Below are 18,601 nucleotides of genomic sequence, written 5' to 3'. Positions count from 1 at the left end.
CAAAATTACTGTGAAACAATAACGTCTGTGTAATGTAGAAACCATAAAGCAAAATCTTCAGCTTTGCTCTAGGAATCGCCAGTCTTTAAAAGCACCAAGACAAACATATTCACACATAGTAGAGAGAAGGAAAGGGATTACTTCCAGTGTTCACTGTTCACATCTAATACTTATTCTGCCTTTTACTCACTGCCTTGAGATTTATTTTTTTCTTGGTTTGCATGATAGCAAATGTTTGGGCATATGCAATTCCATGGAACATTTACCCATCAACAAGCCTTATTTTGATCCATTTACAGAGAATGGATATTGCTGTAAGAGCACTAAAGGCAATGTGAAAGAGGTTAAATGAAAATTGTTTTTCTGAAGCCACAAAAACTGTTCCCTGGTGTCCAGTAGCTTTTATGAGCCTTTGACAATAGGTGCCAGGACTATTAATAGACTATGATGATATAAGAAACATGTTGTAAAATACACTAATTTTATGTTAAAGCAATAACATTATTCACTTTAATGATGAAACATAATAGACTGTTAATTGATAGTACACCAGTTTTTATAGGAAATGGAAGTGATGAGAACAAATCAAGTGTATGCTATTCTGTTGTATAGTAACTTCTGCTAGGGACATGACAGGGAAGTCTATAAAAGAAGGCTTTCAACTACAGTAAAAGCATAAATATGGCTTCTGCAAAGGTTGTGAAATGTGAAATATCTTTTCAGGTCATTGCTTTTGTCATGTTTAAGGAAGAAATACTGTTAATTCTGAAGTTCTTTGAATACTTTCATAGTTATCATAAATAGACAATCTCTCAGTTTTAAACTGTTTAAACTCTCAGTTTTAAACTGTTAACAAGACCATGTGTTCAAAAGGAAGACTTTGCAGTAAGGTAGACTGGTATAACATACAGACAAAACCTTTTTAAATTGAAGTTTATGGCAGCAAGTCTCTTGAAGCAGCCCAAAGTCTAGTAAAATGACAGACTGGTTTGAGTTAACCCCCTCTGAAGTACCAACTCACCTTTCACATTTAAGTTTTTATAACCAAGTAAAATAAATGCATATGTAGAAAAACATAACAAAGACTATGAAATTCAAATTGCGGATGCCATTATAGCTACAAAAACCAATCTTGCAAACCTTGCAAGGTAATATTTGTAAAATAGAGTCTGTGATTTCATGCTTTCCCTTTCTTCAGGACTGAAAAGAGTGAGGGAACTGGGAAATTAAGGCTCTCTGGTTCTGCAACAACTTGTTCTTTTCTCAAGTTATCAAAATTTATATGTGTCCTTTCACTTTATAGGATCTCTTTAACCTAACACACTTGCTGATTTTATGCACTATGATTCCTTTCATAGAACTGTATGGAACTAATGACTGTAGAATCTGAACATGTTTTGCAGTTGAATACATTAAGCCTGTTCTCTCGCACAAAGTAGGGAAATGCCATGATAGCCATTAAAAACCCAAAGGTATTCATCAGAGAGAGAAGGAAAGGCTAAAGAAGCACTTTTAGCATAGCTTTGCCATGCAGAGAGCACGTGTGTGATTCAGTCAGTCCCAGCACTGCACTACACCAGCCCCTAGTTCAGGGATGGCAATGGACAGACCCTGTGGCATTTCCTCTGCACCCACCACTGCAGATGTGTGCAAAAATCTAACGTAAGGGAGACTGCTGGGTAGAACTGTAGGTATAAACCTATAACATATAATGCAGTAAATGTATAGTTAAACAAACCCATCTAAAGCTGAAAAAGTACTTGCTGGTTCATCTCTCCTTTCACCTGGATCTCTCCTTCCTGTTACCTTGCCATATAATCTTTCTTCACAAACTTACCTTCATTTCTCCTCTGTTTCTTACACTGAAGGAGTGTGTTATTTTGTTTCAGTTAAAAAGCTTTATATTTCAGCTTTACTATACTGAATAGAGTAAAGCATTGATAAGGCTAGTCTGCGAGGGTAGTTGAGTGTTTGCCCACTACGGTTACAATAATTTTGCCTCTTATTTTTCTGCCTACTGGAAATACAGAAGCAGGAGTAATTTTGCCTCTTATTTTTCTGCCTACTGGAAATACAGAAGCAGTTTTATGGGCTAAGGTAAAAATAAGATGTTTGTGTTGGTATGACATAGCAGATAAACTGGGTTTTTCAGGGTTACAGCTTCTTATTTAAACATTTCATATCTATCTAAGACCCAGTTTACCAGTCTGATTTTTTTTTAATCTAGCCCTAGGAGAGATTATAATATACAGCTTGCAAGAAATTTAGTGTAGTTATTGATGGGCATAGGTTGCTAATTTTCCTTGACATAATCCTGTTGCTCAACATCAAAGGCAGCAAATAAACTAAAAAGTTGGGGGAAAAGAAGATGAATGAGGAAGTCACTGCATCAATCTTGTTTGCAGCCAACTGAGCTCCACACAGACAGGAAAACTCATTTTAGGATTTGGCTTATGCAACACATATATTCATCTAGATCCCACATAAGAACTTGCAATTTGCTGCTTCATCTGATTTGGAGTTTTTGGAAATGATTATATTTTCCTGACCCTTCCTGTCAGATCTTAATTGTATGGTTGTTAGAGGGATGAATGTTAATTAGGAATGCTGTCTGCTGGCCTCATTTCCCTCTTCCCCTCATCATGTTCTGCTTAATCAAATTTTAACTCTAGTTTAATTATTGCTTTACCATTTGGCACTGCTTCATTCCTCAAAAAAAAAAAAAAAAACAAAAAACAACAAAAAAAAAAAACTGAAAAACCAAACCACAAAAAACCCCAAACTCACACCTTTCCTAAATAAATCAGATTTAACCTTAGTCATGGCTTTCTATTTTACTTTCCTTTTTTTTTCTTTGGCAGAACTTTGTGTCTCACCTTCCCACGCTCAATACACCAAGTATAGCTCAGCCATCTGTGTGTGCCAGCAGGTGCAGTCCCTTGCAGGGCCACCAGGTGTGAATGGCCTGCTTTATAAAACATTCATGCCATTGGGGCAACTGAGTCCTTGCACGCTGACATTAGCAGGCCTTCAGAGAGTCTGGTAAATCACTTTGCTGCATGATTTGATGAAGTAAAACCCAACAGTACAGTTATAAAGAGTAGCTGTGAGCTCTGATTTCAAGAATAAGGCCACATTGTTTGCTGTGTATTTGCTGTGTAAAGAAAAAGACTGAACAAATCTACAGCTAGGATGGGAAGACTGAGCTTCCACATGACCAGCCAAGTTAGAGCTGACAGGAAGCAAGGCACAGCTTTCTAAAACAAAACCCCAGTGGTAACTGATAAGGTGAGCCTTCCTGAGCAAATGAAGTGGGTGAGTTGGAATCAAATTTATGTGTTTGAAGTCTGAATTCATGCACTTGACTCGGTTCTAAAATTAATCTCTTACACCGTTGCCTGTTTAGCAAATCCTTTTTTGCTACTTAACAGCTGCTACCTGTCAAATGACAGCTAAGATCCAGTATCCTCCAGTAAAAGTATCTTCTCCAGCCAAATCCCCTGTTTCAGCTGAGGCAAAGAGCACAACCTGAACTACTGTTTATTGTTGTTCACTTTTTAGTACTTGAGACTTCTATCTAAAGAAGACATTTTCCTTCACTCCTTTGTGGGTTTTTTCTGTCACAGTGGTGACAAGAGCTTCCTTATGTATGTAAATAATCTTGATGGAGAAGGCAACACGCAGGATCAGTGATATGTGGCTCTACCCTCAGCCTTGTATCTGGGATTAAAGCCTGACTTCATGGTTTAAACTGAAAAAGGACATACACCTATAGCTAGGATTTCCAAACTTAACTCCCTAAAGCATCAAAATATTTTTAAAACATGTTCTCTACTGGTGGTAAGTCTATTTATTGGAGAGGTTGGCTGTGTGCTGACTTTTTAAATTAAGGGAAAAATCTGATATTTCAGTAACTGTTCCAGAACATCAGCCTAACATTTCAACCCCAAAACTGTGTTCCCATCATGAGAGAAATGTCTTGAATGTTTCCATGCTTTCGTGGTGTTTTGAGTTCTGCCTTGCAGATACAAACAAATTGTAATACAAATCTGGCATTGGTCAGTATAACTTGGTGTATATGCTAAGCATCATTTTATTGGGTAAGTTTTTGCATGAGAAAGAAACAGGATGAAGGCATAGATGTATGAGACCTCAAAATAATAGTCAAATAAATTGATTAGGTCCACCCTAATACAAAGTATTCGCTTAGCCAGCATTTTAAGCATTAGCAGAAATTTACTCCCAGGAAAATACCAATAATCTTGTACTGCCACTGTGTTGTTAAAATTTGTTTAAGCTGCCCAGAGTTCAGTGTTTTTGCTGTGAAGTTAGCTTTTACCACAGTCTCACACATCTGCTTGCCAGCCTCTTGGTAGCACAAGCTATCTTTCTGTGTCTTGTCAAAGAGCCCCTAATTAACTTCCCCTCATTGTAGACTGACATGATGCATGACACCTTGTAGCTGCTGAAAAGCTATGATGGGTTGCTTGTTCCACAGTTCATGATAAAACAGTGACTGATGGCAATTAGGCCTGCCTGGGGGTTGCTGTTTCAGTTTAGGCTGGTGCCCAGGGACTCGTGACCATGAATACACATCTTCTGAAGAGCTGATGCTGGTGGCACAGCTCTGTTTCATCACCAAGCTGGCTGCCTGAGACAAATATATTGTACAATCACACCCTGCAAGTATTTGTACTTCAGTCTTTCTAGGTGCTGCTGTGGCTGGGATAGTGAGAGATAATAAGGAACAAGTTTTCAAGGAAAGAAGAAAACTGCAGTCAGAAGAAGCATTTAAAAGTAAAGATATGTGCACTGAGCAGGAATAATAAATATTTAGTGACCCATTTTTAGAATTTTCACCAAGAAAACTGAGAATATATTACTTGATGTTTGGTAGTATCTAGGTTTGAAATTAGCTGATCTTTTTTTATTTCTAATCTTGTCAGTATTCTAATCCTACAATAGTTTTAAACAATTTCAGTATCATGCATTTCCATGATACAAACTCAAATTTAAACAGCTGTCTTGTCCATGTTTTCTCTTATACTTTTCTACAGGGTTTTTTTTCTTCCTTTTTCTTCGGCATCTTGTGTTCAGCTTTGCAGCTCACAATTGCTCCATCTCTTTTTTTACAAACCCTGACTTTTCTTTCCTTTTCAAATGAAATCAGTGCTCCAGTTTTCCATTGCAATTTTCCTTTGTTGCCCCTCTTCTTCTATGAACATCTGTTTAGTACCTCAGTTAAAAGTTCTCAGTACCAAAGTAGGTAAATACCATTTGAGGACTGCACAGAAAAATGCTGTTATCTTAATTCTTATATGGTCCTGAGATACTTAAGAAACAAAGCAATGTTGAAACACTGAAAAAAAATTACTTTCATAAGAAACTGGAAAAAAATTCAGCAGAAAGCTTTTCCTGACTTTTCTTGCAGCCTGAAACCTTTAGGATATTTTCATTTGAAGGTACATTTTCACATGTATATGAATATGTTTTAGCAAGTATTGATGAAGATTAAAATTCAAATCTCAGCATCAAATGAAAAATGAAAAGGAGTGGTTATGATTTGTATTTGTCAGTCTGGAAGCAGATGGACAGCCATGTGGTATATTTCACATTGTTCCTTGCAACGCACTCTCTACCAGCATTTGTTTTGGCAACAGCACATATGACACATTAATAATATTTGGAATATTTCACAAGACACGAAAACAAAGGTATTGACTATGAGAAAAACTGATCTTCACAGGTACTCATGGAGATCTTGTATCAAAACTGTGGCTTCAAATCTTGGAGGAAAAAATGAAGAGCAACTTGTTCTATACATTTCCCAGTACTATTTCCTTCTTTGACTAACTGAATCAACTGTCTTAGTTATATTAAATATATTCCTTTTGCTTTGCTCTAAACTCTCTGAATGTATCAAAATACGTCCACATATTACAAAATAAATGGACGCTGCCTACCCAGGAGTGGAAGGCACAAGTACGAAGTCAAAAGCCAGCAAACTGAAAAACTGTACTGAACTGGGATCTGGGGTCAGGATTTGTCACTTAAAAGTGACATGCTGTCATGTTTCCTGCTAAAGCAATACAGAAGAAAGGAAAAAAGGTTTTTCTGGGATACAGCAAGAATGTGCCACACACTAAAATTTGTATTATCTACAGGCTGCTATACCAAACATTTTCAATTTGTAATGTTTTATACATTGAAAAATCAGTAGTCTTGTGGCAGGATAAAACCTACCCAAAGCACCGCTCAGATAAAATGAGGTCTTTTTCTGTAACCTCCAACTGATTCTTATATGCGCTGGTAGATAATTATCATGATAATTATCATGATAATTATCTACCAGTGCATAGATAGTTATCAAGAGGGACTCTTACCTGAAAGTCCTGCCAGATGAGATATGACCCCCATCTTCCCTCCTGTAATGGTTTAGACATGCACTCGAAAGAGTTGGTTATAAGTTGTTAACCCCAATGGGTGGGTCCTGGTAACACACCTTGGGCTGGAGATCAGAAGGCAGTGTTACCTCAGGAGGCCACTGCTAATGGACTTTTAAAAGGGGTCAAGTAAAGCAGACTGGGAATAGGCGACCAGCAGGATTATAGGTGACTGCTGCTAACAATTTAACTCCAAAAACAAGAGTACAAGCAGTTCCTCAGTGAGGACAGGTCTACAGAGATCACCTATGCTGCAATAGGCTGAGGACCGTAGTCCTGAGGTGGGATGGTCACACATACAGCGAGGCACTGCCCCAGCTCAGGCACCCAGGGAGATTGCCTCATTCCTGTGCCCAAGGGTGAGACACACACAGGGGCACTGCCTGGTGTGTGCCTCATTCCTGTGCCCAAGGGTGAGAGACACACACAGAGGCACTGCCTGGTGTGTGCCTCATCCCTGTGCCCAAGGGTGACAGACACACACAGGGGCACTGCCTGGTGTGAGCCTGATCCCTTTGCCCAAGGGGGAGGGGGACACACAGGGGCACTGCCTGGTGTGAGCCTGATCCCTGTGCCCAAGTGGGAGAGACACACACAGGGGCACTGCCTGGTGTGAGCCTCATCCCTGTGCCCAAGGGGGAGAGAGACACACAGGGGCACTGCCTGGTGTGAGCCTCATCCCTGTGCCCAAGGGGGAGAGGCACACACAGGGGCACTGCCTGGTGTGAGCCTCATCCCTGTGCCCAAGGGTGAGAGACACACACAGGGGCACTGCTTGGTGTGTGCCCTGTGTGTGGCAGGACAGATTTCTAGGCTGCTACACACATTCCCCTCAGAAAGTGAGCTGTGCTGACTGGTTCTGCTCTTGCAGTTACTCCCACAACACTCCCACCCCTCTAAGGAAAAGCCTAAATAATAACATCTCTACTGTTTTTATTTTTTGACCTCCTCGAAACTTTTACCTGGAGCATAAGGAGGACGATTAAGAAAAGAGAATACAGATGTAGTTTTAAATATTGCCATGCTGACAGAGGGCTCAGTGCTGGAAATGGGACCACCAGCCTCTCCTAATGTAACATTCAGGGTCATATCCTACACATTTCCACGCAGAAGAGAGGACTCAGGGATCAGTGAAGCTTCTACAACAACTGTTTAAAAAAACTACAAAAAAAAAATCTTTCTTACATCTTTAGTGACAGAAGTTGCTTTGAAATGGAAGGGTGATTCAGCTTTCAGGCTTAACTTGGCTTTGTTCTTCAGGTTTCCTGGAGCTTCAGAGATGTGCTGTGCCATTTGAGAGCTCATAGAAATGCAATGGAGTGAAAGCTAAAGTGATCTGAATTTTGAAATTTAAACTGCAAGAAGAAATTTAGTTTGTTAAAATAGATTTTTTGTATATAGGAGCAACATAGAAAGATTCTCTGTCCTAATTTAATTGCTAGTAAGCAATTACAAAATTTCTTTAAACTTACTTTGTTCACATTTTTTTCATATTCATCTGTTCACTGCATGCAGCAAATGTCTATATTATGTTTTACATTATTTATTGCATTATCGAATTGTGATAATAGGCTCCCTGGGATAGAAGCTTTGTCACTTTATGCCATTTTGCATTTTGGGAAGCAGATGGTCAGCTTGTCAGATTGTCACTTCCTCTGAATCACTGGTGATGTCTCTTTAGAGTGGAGACCATTTAAAGAGAATTTGCTACTTACAGGTGATACCTTCACTATGAGTACATGATAATGGCATTAAAAAAAAGTGATTTTTTTTCTCTTTGGTACTGCAAGAATAAGAATATATGCACCAAATAAAAGTTGTCTGAGTAAGAATTTAGTCTATTTGAAACCTTTTTTCTTGCTGATGATCACACTGAAATGTGATTGTTAGTCTATACACAATTTTTCCATGTCTAGTCTCATTTAACAAGTAAAGCAATCTTGTTTATTTTATTTGTAACTTGTTTCAGAAGAAATCTCCCATTGTCATCTACAAGTCATAGGAAGTAGTTGAATGCAATATGATACTGAAACTTTAAAAGTAATTAGCATCAACACTTTGATCTTTCCACATTACACTGTAAATTAATATATTAAATCTAAATCTAAATTAGATGCCAATGTAACTTCAAATTTAATCAGTATAGGGCTTCATCTGATTTCATTGATAGCTTCTACTTGTATGAGTAGTAATAACATTCTGCTGCTCTTCCTTATTAACATAAACAAATTAAATTCATCTTTCAGAAAACAGTCCTATCACTAAGATCACAGAGAAAAGTCAAAAAAATTGTCATGTAATCACACTGACTTCTAAAACAAAAAAATATTTTGTTTGAAATTTAAATATTAAAAATATACTTATGATGCCTTGCATATATACTATGAGGTAATCATATTTTGAATATAATGTTGCTATTATACTTGCTTTACATGGTTGTTGCCTGAGGAAAAAAATTGGAAAGTGAATATATATTTGATTTACATAAATAGTTTTTTAGCTTATGTAAATACTTGCTAGGATTTTTTCTTAATTGCAGCACAATTTGGTTTTATCATCATCTTCCAATTCAGCTATCAATACGAGGAAATCAAAAATATATTGCACAATGTAGCAAATTTGAACATTTAATCAGGGTGTAAAGAGGGAAGGTTGCACAATACCTGTTTTAAAATTCTCACTATTCTTCTCCATTTTCCATTCTGAGTGTTTGACAGGATCTTGCATTTTGTTTGCTACTTGTAGTGTTTATTATAGTACACCCAATGGTTAGGAACAGTTTTTTGGTTTTTTGCAACTGTTTATAATATGAGAAAATTGGATTTTTTTTCCTGTCCTTTCAGAATTCAACCAATAGCAGGATGAATGTTTGGATGAACAAACTTTGATTATAATGATTCTGTTTTTTTATTAAAAAAACCAACCAACCTAAAATCCAAAGAGAAGTAAAAAAGCCCGGAACCCCAGGATGTCAGAGCATGATTGATAGGAATTAACAATACTTTGCTCTGTATGTAAATCTTGAAAATGTAATAGGACAAATTGTCTTTAAAAAGACAAGGAGCAAAGTAGTTGGGATTGTTGGGAAAGGTGCGAGCAACATGTTTATATGAATTTAATTTCAATTTCTAAGTAGTTGGTTCTATAAACAAGATGACCCTGGGTAATTTCTCTTGCTAAGATTTCTATTTAACACACTAATCTGCTCTAATATGGAAGACACTAAAGTCCAGTGAGACAATTCTGCAATACTGAAAGAAATCTCCTGCCTGTGAAAGTTTCTTTTAGAGCTAGAGGAAGCAGCTAAGATGGATTTTGGAGGAGAATAATCCCTATGCATTTAAAGTTTCTCCTGCCAAAGTGTTACAAAAAGCATTTTGTTAGCAGAAACTTTGAATACACCTCAATAGTTATGTGAAGTAACACCTCAGATGAAAAGCAAAATAGAACATAAAACCCCTGAAGCAATTTTTAAGCATGAAGTCCTATTAAGTGAATTAGAATCATTCATCTGTGTATAAAACCTATCGTTCTATCTATCACTGAGTCATTTTGTTTTAAGTCAGGAGCACACATTTGCCTGGAGAACTGCAGTGAACACAGAGCCTCTGATTTAACAACCTCAAAGGGACCAACTCTCAGATATGACTCTGGATTGCACAGATAAGGAGGCTGCTTGCACAATGAGGAGGAGAGCAGAGCTTGGACAAAAATATTGCTAAACACAGGTTTGCTCCTGTTCTCTGTGGATTTTTTAAAAGAGGAAACATTTCAGTTCTGTTTCTAATCAAAATCAAAAGAACCTCCTTCTACAAGATCATCAATCTTGTGCAGTAGTGATTCTACATAAGTCCAGCATAAAACTGTTTCATCTATAGGTCAGCAATCTACATTCTAGAAAGAAACAAAGTAGTAATTTTGCAATATTTTCAAATCAGTTCTGTCTTCAGTCCTAGGACCCAGAAATATTACAGTCACGTATGGCCATATTATGTACTCAATTTTTCCAGGTGCCAGTAGTAGGACATATAATGCCAAAAGTAAATGTCAGATATGCAAACCCAAGATAGCCACTCAGAAACTCCTTGCTATGAATATGTTAAATTGTTTTTGTGATTGTTGGGCCTTCTAAATATTCTGAGGCAGTCAATTTACAGTGCATCTGATTCTTGCTGAAGCCACACAATTTAAGATGCGATTGACCTCAATCAGAATCCAATTTCTAAAACAAATTCCTATTTTAGTCCACTGGTTATGGAGGATGGTAAAGGAGGCCTGTAAATCCAGGCTTATTTTTGTGAGAGCTGAGGCATCTCAGTTGACAAAGCACTTGTGATGCTCTTGTCATCATATGATCAAGGAGGAGTGCAGTGCCAAGAGGTTAATCTTCAAGGTGGGCATAAACAAACTCTCCCTGCACAATTATGTCACCCCATTCTTATTTTGGTTCCCACAGCAGCCTGCAACTCTTCACAATCCCACATGTTAACTAGGGAAAAAAATCCAGACAATAAACCAAACAAAATCTGTTGTCCTCTTATTGCAAAAGTCCCATATTTTCTCAGGGATTTCTCATGGGCATCTCCTCACAGCACTGACTCCTTCTTCACTTCACAGCACAACCAACACACTCCAACTTTCTCCTCACCAGCTAACGCACTCTTTTGTAGCACTCTTATTGGACACAGCTGTGGCCTATTAAGGGCAGGTCTGTTCCTAATCTTTGGTGATTGGTACAGCTGCAACACCTCAGGTGTGAGACTGCCCTCTGCACTATTGTCTTACATTCTATCCGTCCACAAAAATCAAAAGTCCCTCACTTAAAACTTCTTCCCCTTCTTTGAGAGCTTCTGCCATGATTATTTCACTTGAAACCCTCACTACTGCATACACATTTGGAACATATATGTGTTCTAAGTGGTTTTCAGTAGAGTGAACAGAAATGCAAAAAATTATGCTAGCTGTAGGCACTTCAGGAATTTATGCAGTAAAATTTTTGGGTCCATTTCTTTTCTAGTAATTTGGAATATCTCTGCCGTTTTCAAGTGCTGGTGTTCAGAGATGCTTTCAGGAAAGCCTTCACAGTAGCTAAGAGACCTTGTTACCAGAAGATAATAGTCAATTTTGAGATTGCTGGTGTATAAACATTGTTTAGATTGTTAAGATTGGTTTTTCCCCTGCCCATTACTTTGCATTGATGACAGCATTACATCCATCATTTTATTGCTAGTCATTCTTTGTTGCAATTTTTAGATCTGATTGTTCTGAACATTTTGTATCATCTACAGACTCTACACTTCACTGCAATTTTCAAATTAAAGGAAGTAGGAAGAAAATTAATAAAACCAGTCTTTTCCTACAGCTGTTGAATAACAACTGGTTTATTGGCAATAATTACTTTGAAAAAAACAACCATTATACCCAGTTGTTGCTGTTTTATGAAGTTTCTGCAAGCCTTGGCACACAGATGCTTTTTGTCGTGGTTGTTTCTCCTTCTCTTTAAAAGAGGAGGTCATTTCTTTGTAGGTCAAAGTGTCCACACAAGAACCAATTCACCTGTAACATAGATGTAGCCTTTCTTAAAGGTCTCATTTCTGTGTCTTTAGGATTCTCATAGGAATTCAGCTGTACTCAGACTCTTGTAAGGAGTTATTTAGGGGCCAGTGAGATACTGTAACCTCACTCTGTGTTCAAAGTTTAAAATCTGCTTTTATTTCTTAACACGCACAATTCTCTTAAATATATTCTGAGATTTACGAAGGATTTCCAAACCAATTGTTGCATTAGTATTGATTTCACTTGGTTTTGCATGAGTTTATACATATACAGGTGGAAAAGATGCAGCACAAGCAAGTTTCAAGAGCACATTAGAGGTCTTCCATTTTTATTTATAAATATAATATTAATGTTTATGCATAGTGAAACTTTATGACTATCAACATTCACTTCTTCCTATTGGTACTAGTGAGGTGACTTAATCCAAAATGAAGCACATGTTTTTTGCCCAAAAGTAAGAGAACACACAAAAAAGCTTTGTATTCTATGCCTGAAGTAATACATGCTGTAAAGTAACATTTGCAACATGTTTAGAGTTAATAATAGAAAAATTGAATCACATAGGCACTCAGTAAACATAAAAGTTTAAAATAAATCAGAAAAAAGTAATTTTAAAAGATAAATTTGTGGTCCCTGAGATTGGATACGCAGTCTGCAAAATTAAAATTAATTAAATCAACCTTGGGATAAATACTGGTTCTACTTAAAATCAGCTATAAAAATTGTTATGTGCTCAGAGAATGATCTTAAGGAAAAGCCCACCATATTCTGTGCTGTCAGAGGTACAGTTGGAGAAATCAAGAGAGTAAATAGCAATATCTTTTGTTCACACCTTTGGTGAAAATCCAATGGCAAAATTGTCCTCTGCAAACAATTATGTAGTACAGTCTTTTTTGTGTGTCAGTGAAATCCTACTAAGGAAGGTAGCTTTTTCATTGTCAGATATCTTTAGCTTCCCAATGGATCAAAATTTTAGATGATTTTCATTCAGAGATTTAGGAGATCCTGAAATGTCTTTGAAATCAAATTAAGATTATGAAAGATCATGCGTCTTCATGCTTGTTTTAATTCATGGTGATCATCAAATTACTAGTAACGAGACAAGCAGGAGGAAAAAAAATAGTTAAAGAAAAAACGTTCCATCTGTATTTGAATGTACTCCCACCATATGGAAATCATGAAATACATATCCTAAGTAGAAAACTGGACAACATTTATTAATAAAAAATATTTTAAAATCATCAAAGGCAAAGAACTTGCACCTAAGTACAGCAAAATATATTTTTTTAAAAGCTGGGTGGTAGTATTTTTTACAAATTGAGCTGCATTTAATTTAAAAAATCATTTCCACCTATCCCCTTTCTTCTGCAGACATCTTTTCATTAAAATCCTTTCCTAGGATTTTTTCCTGCTGAAGCTGAGAAGTTTCAGCAAAAAATGTGAGCAATGGTTATCTGCTGCTGTGGAATGCAACAGGTGAATCCGTGATTGGTTTCCTGTGAATGTTTGGATTTACTGATCACTCACAGCAGAGCTGGGTCTCACTCTCTGCCGAGAGACAGATCTTTGTTATTAATTCTTTTCTATTCTTAGCTTTGCTAGCCCTCTGAGAACTTTTCCTTCTATTCCTTTTAGTATAGTTATAATGTAGTATATATATCATAAAATAATAAATCAAGCCTTCTGAACAAGAGGTCAACATTCTCGCCTCTCTCTTCATCCTGCAACCCTTGTGACCACTGTCACACCTTTCTGGCCAAAATAACCATTTTAAGATCATTCTGAGACACTTTGTCTTAAGGATGATAATCTCAAAATACTACTGCATGTTATTTTGGGCAGGCAGAGATCCAAAGCATATCCATTTCTTTCTGAGATTCGTTCTTGAAATCCTAAATATTATTCCCCTTCCTAGACAAAACACATATATTCTAATTAATCAACCTCTATTTCATCTAACACAAGTGAATCCCTGTTCAGTCCCTTTATCAAGTAAGGAAAAAGACAAGAAACCAATTCACTGCTGGAGTTTAATGATACATTTGTTCTTCCTTTTGTCCAAGAACTGTCTTGATGTAAGATTCAGATGCATGGGTTTTTCTCACATTCACCCAGAAAAGCTAATGCTCCCTTAAACAGCCTCCAAATTATCTTTCACCTACTACCAGTCAGACCTCTCCCTTCCTAAGCCTCTCATTCTCTCTTTAATTTCTTTTCCCAGCTTTCCCGCTTTCCTCAGCTGCTTCTTTTAAAGATATCTTTGGTGACCCTAACATCTTTATGACCTTGCATAACATTTATTTTTTTAATTGCTTTTTGAAATCTGATGTCTCAACTCCAGTCTGCATATTGTCTGGGAGGTCTATATCCTTAAAGAATCCTAAAGGAGACAGCCCATTATTCAAAAATGCCAATTTACCTCCCCAGTTTTCCTTGAAGCAATTTACTTATGGGCCTCTACATTCAGATATTCTGAAACTAGAGAAGAAATATGAAAAATGTTGATATTCACTAAAAGAAATTTATTTTTCAGTGTTTGTATTGCAAACACAAATACCATTTACACCATTTAAGCCACTGCTTATCAGAATATAGCACTTTTAGGGTGTTATTAAAAATGCCTCTCCCTTCTGGCTATTAATTTTAACCTCCTCTATTACCTTTCTGCCAAAAACACTTTCTGACACACTGATGACAGTAGATAGTGAGGTTACTGCCTACTCATTGCCTCCAAAATCTATGTTCATTGAGATCAGTAAATTTTTGTCAACAATACTGATGGATGCTGTACTATTTTTTATATTGTGTCCATAATCAAGAGCCAGAGAATACCTGAAATGGAAAATATATTGCTTTCTGTTCCTTTCCCTCCTCTGAACGCTTTTAGAGGATTGAAAATTCTCTTCAAATAAAGAAAAAAAGCTTCAGGGATGCTTTAATCTGTTTCCACAGATAATGGCTGATATGAAATTGCTGTGCCAGACGGTATCAGAGGAAAAAATTTATAAGTAGTAAAGCAATATCCCAAGGAATCCAAGACTGCACGTTATTAGCATATAAATTACACAAATGAAGTAAACATGCTATTTCTGGATCTAAGAAAACCTTCTGTTCTTAGTACTGTCACTTTTAAAATTAAATTGAACAAAAAGATCATCTTCAAGATCAATACTGTTATTGGAACCTTATGTAATGGAAAAGAAAGGGAACTTAACCAGTGAAAAATGAAATATTTTCAAATGCTTTCATAAAGTAATGAACTGGGCTTTCTGGGTGTATGCAATATGCAGTCTTCTTAAATTATTTGTGTATGTCAAACTGTAGCAATAATCTAATTTTTTAGGAAAAAAAAACAAACCTTCATTTCAAAGGGTGGATGAGACATTTAAAAATGGTTCTGTTCAGAAGTCCATGAAGAAAATGACACCTCTTCAATACACCCTCCACAGAACGACGGTTGAAACATCTGTTCCTCTGCAGATTTTCTTTAGAGATGATAAAGAAGATTTCTCATCAAGTCAGAAATATCAAAAACCAAAGGATCCTGGGAAGGCCAAAACTACCTTTTTTTTACACACCTAAAGGACAATTCAAAAGGGAACTGAATCTTAAATTAGATGCAAAAATAGCTGGTACTTGATTAAAGTTATTTGATTTTAGGTCAATTTATTCAATTCTCACTGAGTATAACTGAGTATGTGATAATTTATAGAGAGATTAGGGAATGGATTAGGTGTTATATACCATTCTTTCCATCTGTCTATACACAGACAGTCTCACATGGCTAGATCTGACTCTTTCCCTTGGGAAGTCTGACAGAAAAGAGTCTGCTTTTATAAACAACATTAGTAAGATAAACTCTACTCTGCTGCCTCCAGAGTTTTCTTAGAATTGCATAGCAAAGTATTTCCCACTGTCACAAAATTCTTTCTGCACTCTGAGCCCTCAAGTGAGCACATCAAATCAATAATTGCTAAAGCATATGCTTAATTAGGCTAAAAAGCATATGCATTTTGAAACTGCTGCATGAATTCTTTAAAAAATTGTTGAGTGATTTTTTAGAGCACTGCCTCCCTCCTGTCTCTTCCCTACCTGTTTTCTGAGGCACAAAATATTTTCATTTTAAAATTACCCATGCATCTGAGTCTAAATATATTCATTATTTTGATCATAGCATTTTTTTTTCTCTGCAGTTAGAATAGAGTCAGCTATTTTTGATCAAAGTTTTTATAGCACCTGATACAACAATAGATGAAAAGTTCTGAGTTCTGGCCTTCAAATCCATCACAGTAGGTTGTAAAAGAAATGAAGAGAGCATATAGGGATTATAAACTTGCCATATTTTCCAAAATAGGAAGAGGTTATCAAATTTAATCAACAGATTATGAACACCAAAAGGAAGCGGATATTTTAGCAAAAGTTTTCATGGACTTGTTCTATTCTGGCTTCAGAATTTTCCAAATGTTTCCAGACACTGAGGGAAAAAACCATTGTTTAGTCATATTTATGAACATATACCAAAATTTACCTCAAAGAAATCACAGTAGAAGCACTACTCCTAAAACATTATTTGAATTATGTAGGTTGGGGTTTTTTCATTCCTTTGTCTCCGGATCTGAAAATCAGAAACACAGAATCAGAATCACAGAAACAAATCTGAGTTTCTCTCTAATACTATGTTATGTTATTATGTATGGGAGAATTCAGTTTCATATGACCTGCTTCATCATATCACCACATTTTTTCTAGAACATGCATCTTATTTTGTGGGGTTCTAAGAGTAAGAACTTGATATTTTGTTTCTTATAGCATCTATTGTTTTAAGATTGCTACTATAATTATTTGCTCTTGACTTGTGAAATAAAGCTTACAGTTATCACAGCTTTATTGCTCAGGCTCAGTTCTATCTGCTGATAGCAGATACAAAGTGGAATAGGCCACACAGCTTATCAACTTGAATCAATCTTTGGGTTGCTGTTGACCAACAGTGTTCTATCTAACTGCCCATACAGGACTTTTAGCAAAACTGACTGTTTCTAGATTGTGATCATTCTACCATGCTGAATCAAACATCTTTATGAAATTTTTGAAGCAAGAGATGACCCTGCTTTTGCTCTCTCAGTCTGGCTTGTGGTCTGCCCTAGAGGTTGGACTTGGTGAATCATCACTGTACCCCTGCAGGTCTTCCCCTGATAGTTCCTCAGGTAATTGTGTCATATCTAGCAACAATTTCATAAAATGCAATGAACTCATAACTGGTAATTAAACTCTGAGAGCAATGAGGAATATTCTGATTAGATGTGTTATACATTTATGTCTTCAGGCTTACACTTGAACTTCGAATAGTTGTTCTGATAAAAATGAAGTTGTATACCAAGGCAGTTTTGCATTGAGATCTTCGAAAAAATAACTCCCATTATTGACTTTTGTATTTTTCTGTTGAATCTAGTTTGAAGCTGGCCCTGATTTTACCCACATTTTTGGCCAGATGGCCTCCAGAGCCCTTTTCCAGGTTAAAAAATTCTGTGTTGTGTTTGTAGAGCTTCTGGGCAAGAGTGTCATGAGTCACCATTGTAAATAAAGCATCATAGAAGGCATAAACTGTCTTCCATGGCAGACTGGTGAGAGTGGAAATGTCTCCAGCAAAAAACTATTGATAACAATAAGTGTAAACACTGTCAACAGCCTCACTCTTGTCATTTTTCAAGGCTTTACACAGATCCCTTTTTTCCTTTGGAAAGATTTCTTATCAGATGTGAAGAGGTTCTGACTGAGTGGTCTTGTGAATAGGCTTACTCACTTGATTCTTCATGTTAAACCATTTTCTAACATCTGACAAAAAAGTCTAGTTTGGTATTTTGTGCCTTGGAGGAACCAAATTGTAACAGCTCACAAGAAAGGATAGAGTGTCTTTGAAGATGATATAACAATAAATTATAATCGTAATTGATATTCCACCCTCCACTGACTAAAAAAAGTGGAACATAAGGAATTTCACAGAGCGTGCTGCAACTCAAGGCAGGAAATCTGTTTAATGAAGCAGCACACTAAGTAGAACTGGACAAAATGTTTTTTTGTCTGAAAATGTCAATTCATCAAGTACCAAGTATTTTAGAAACTTTTAACTTCTTGAAGAAAACTTATTTGGGAAAGGCAAGTCCCTTTTTCAGAAACCCCAACACTAACATAAAATAAAATAATAAAAATATATATATATATCTGTCTTTTTTCTCATATTCTCTTTCTGTATAAACTTAAAATGTTCTTAAAATACAATACTAGTTTGAACATGCCTTCAATTATGACCGTAGGATGAATTGAAATGAAAACCTCTTTCATCAACCAAGGAGAGCAAATTGAATGCAGTAATTCATTTTAAATAATCCCCTCTCATAAAGACTACATATAAAACCATAAGATGTGACTGTCACACAATCAATTTACCCATTCATGTAAAAACATTAGCTCCAAAAGTTAATTCCTTTTTTCCCTCGATAGGAAGAAAACTGAAATATGATCTCCTAAATTTCATCTCCCTAAACACAGCTGCCTCTAATCCTGAGACATATTAGACTTAGCTTTGCTCATAATCATCACCCACA

Source organism: Zonotrichia albicollis, chromosome 4 (genome assembly GCF_047830755.1).
Source record: "Zonotrichia albicollis isolate bZonAlb1 chromosome 4, bZonAlb1.hap1, whole genome shotgun sequence".
In the NCBI taxonomy this organism is placed as follows: Eukaryota; Metazoa; Chordata; class Aves; order Passeriformes; family Passerellidae; genus Zonotrichia; species Zonotrichia albicollis.
Note: the sequence above shows the minus strand (reverse complement) of the source record.